The sequence below is a fragment of the Euprymna scolopes genome, chromosome 38 (assembly GCF_053919585.1).
Source record: "Euprymna scolopes isolate OS-2025 chromosome 38, ASM5391958v1, whole genome shotgun sequence".
NCBI lineage: Eukaryota > Metazoa > Mollusca > Cephalopoda > Sepiida > Sepiolidae > Euprymna > Euprymna scolopes.
In genome coordinates this window covers 83,986,276-83,989,938 of record NC_136519.1, presented here as the reverse complement: position 1 = coordinate 83,989,938, position 3,663 = coordinate 83,986,276, and positions in this window count along the sequence as shown.

Genomic DNA, 3,663 nt, shown 5'->3' with positions numbered 1-3,663 from the left:
AAAAAAATGATTTTCTCATTATTCAGACCTGTACTACAAAGAGGGGGTTGCAAAAAATGAGTTGTGGTGTGAGGAGAAATACAAACTGGAACAGACAGAATATTCAGACCTGTAATAATATAAAGAGGGGTTTGCAAAAATGAGTTGTGGTGTGAGGAGAAATACAAACTGAAATAGAGAGAAGGAGAGTTTTAAAATATAATCTTGAAAAGATAAGATACAAGTTAGAAAAGCATTTCATCCAAGGCATGAAAATTGTTACACAAAATGTTTTTACTATAGGCTTTAAAAATAAAGGTAGAAGATTCAATTTGAAATGTATTTATCTTCAAAATACACTTTTATAAATTTTACAAAGTAAAGTATAAAAATGTAATTTAAATTGAATCAAAAAATTACCTTGGATTTATTTTATGTAATGTAAATTTTGTTGCAATTTAAAAACATTATCTTTCATCTAGCAATTAATGATATAGATATAAAATTTTCTATGATTTTTTTAAGTGCAATAGAATGTAGATTACATAATATAAATCCAAGTGAACATCCCTACAAAGTTAAACTATTCTAGAAATAATGATCATGTGGAGAAAGAAGTGGCTTACCGTTAAAGCGGCTGCGCGTTTATGCCTGCAGAGCACAAATTGAGAATCAAGATGGCGCCCGCATGCTTTTATGTGGAAAAAAAGTCTCGTGGAATCTCGGGGAGTCTCGGAGAATCTCGTACCCTGGTTCCATAAATAACGAGGAAAGGAAAGCGGGAGGACAGACGATTTTTAGTCACTAAAGCGAACGAACGTGTGTAAAAGAAGAGGTAGAAAAAAAGAGTGTGGTGAACGAAACAAACAACGACTCGGTTGAAAGTAGAGTTGTAACGAACACAGATCATTTTACATTAACTTCATAAATTTAACTGCCTGTCTTAAATCTAAAATTATTGTATGTGTGTGTTTTTTTTTCTTTCCGCCACGGTTTCAAACTGTTAACATGTAATCACCTAAAACAAAAAGAAAATCTCATTTTTATCTGAGGATGTTAATCTACAAATTTGATATTGTTGTTAATAGCTGTATTTCTATTATCTGAATCTCTTCTTTTTTTTTTGCATTAAAACAAATCAATTTACTACCTATTTGCCGTATTGACAGCAGCAATAACCAACCAAATCTTTAAAATTCAGGATGAAAACATGAACATTCTTTGGTAGAGAGAACGAACAGAATAGTTAACAATACATCCCCGCCCCGTTTTCCTCAGGTTAAGAATGTTTTCCTCAATAGAAACCATGTTATTTAGAAACTCATTCTTAACATGTTAACGTTTCTGTTTATTCAGTTATAGTCAGCTAATGTACTTCCTAATTTCCAGTGTAGCTGCGACAAGGCAAATCAGTCTCTTCATTTTTATTGTTCTTCAGTATTTCTATTGTGAAGCGATTTATTGAAATAAAATATAAACAAAGGACATTATTGAAAAATATACAATAAAAATTAACAAAATTAAACAGATAAAACACAATTGCAAAAAGTATTTTCAATAATTCATAATTAAAATAAGACTGAAAAACTGATTGTTTTTTTTTTCTTTACTCTTTTTTTTTGTTTTATTTTTGCATGCCAGTCATCAACTATTTTCAATGGTTTATGAAAACATTCAAATAACGTTTCGTTAGCTAATAACAAGCAAATATCGACTTTGTTTTAAAGATAATAAAATGTATTTTTTTTAATGTTTCACTATTTTCTATCAATTACAATTACAACGAAAGGATTTGAGAAAAAAAATATTTTAAAAAGATCTATTCATAGAATACCAATTGGGACACTAACAGGTACTACCGCTCCAGGTCAGAGTGGGGCTGGGAGCAATGGCAATTAAAGAGTGACTCCACACTCCCCAAAGCCTACAAGCTAGGCCCTCACCATCGGATATAGTTTAAGGTCATATCCAGAACCACGGAGATCCTATGACGTAGATGTTAACCTTCTATGACCTGATTGAACTAATTCGTACACTCGTAAATAAATGAATATAACCCACCAATTATATTTTTTATGTTTACGAAAATATATGCTGGCAATAACATTAAGGTTTTGCAATAATTCAAAAAACGAAAAAATATTAAAAAAAAAAAAACAATTATCCAATTAAATGTTCGGAAATTTAAAAAGAATCTGTAATTGAATCGGAATCGGGAATTTAGACCAGAATCCGTAATTAAGACCAGAATCAGTAGTGTTTGTGTGTGTGTGTGTGTTTTTTTTTTTTTTACACAGTGGTTACCACTTATCAAGGCCCGGAAGCCACTCAGGGAGAGGGGTTATTGCAAGTACATTACGTTAGTGTGGAGATTTGATGAAGTGTTTACTTAAGGGGGCGGTTCATTAGGAATTTGTTAACGTTGGACTTGAACACATCCAAGTTGTAGTCAGGTGGGAAACAGGCAGACGGAGCAGAGTTCCACAGGCGTGCAGTTCTAAGAAAGTGCAGTTATAAAAAAGAAGCTTTGTTCATGGAATCCACGTTTTGATTTAGGAACAGATAGAGAGTGGGGGAAATTTTTCACAGTGGATTCAGCTAGACGGGTGCGTATGTGTCTAGTACACTTTTCCTTTGTTTTCTTATTCTATTTTCTTTCTTTTTTTTTTCAATGTTCTATCTTATCTAAAACCGTTCTTCCAACGTTGTGTGTGTATATACCCAGTTTCTTTTTCTTTTTTATTACGTGTGAATTCTCTTTCTTTCTTTCTTTTTTTATTACGTGTGTGAATATGATTCTCTTTCTTTCTTTCTTTCTTTCTTTAATCTTCTTTATCTTTTCTTTTTTATGTCTAGTGCCCAATCAATTTTTACAGGACCATTCCTTTTTTCTCCGTTGTGTGTACTTTTTGTTTGTTTGTTTTTCACCCTACTAGCCTCTAAGTTCGACTTTTTCCCGCACCCTTGTATGGGTTCCCTGGCAACGAGCACCAAAAAGGCCTATATTACGTTGTGTGTGTATATGAATATGTTTCATAACGACGTGCACGTTGAATAGTTGGGTTTTATATTTTATCTGTATATTCATGTACTTGTAAATGTATGTATGTATATACGTCGTATCATTTAGTTGATCGTCTAGTGTGTATATTTTAACATTTATGCAACAGTTCTAACAGGAAACGATTGACGTGAACGTGTTGAAACAGTTGTAGATAAACAGTTCTTTTTAACAGATGTAAATAATACAACATATACCAGGATTATATACAAACGTTTATTTTCATGATCTCCGTTGACATTTTTAAAGATTACAACGTCTTTACATCTTGGCTGCCTGAAGAAACTCCGCTCTCTGCGTCCGTTCTCTCTGATGTCCAGCTAACGACTCTGGAATCTCCCTAAATCTAAATCTCATTACGTGTCTCACACCAACAGCTGATGTAACCTCAATCTAGTTATTTGTTTATGGAAACCAAAAATCATGTTTACATCTATTTTCTAGTTTCACATTCCTTTGTAGTGATATTATTATTTGCTGTCAATCATTTTTTCCAATCTAATTGTTTATTTTTCTTATCATAATAATCGATCCAGCAAATTAATAAATAATAATAATAATAATAATAATTGTATGTTGACCCTTGGCCCTGCTGGCCAAAATTAACACAGATAATATGCTAT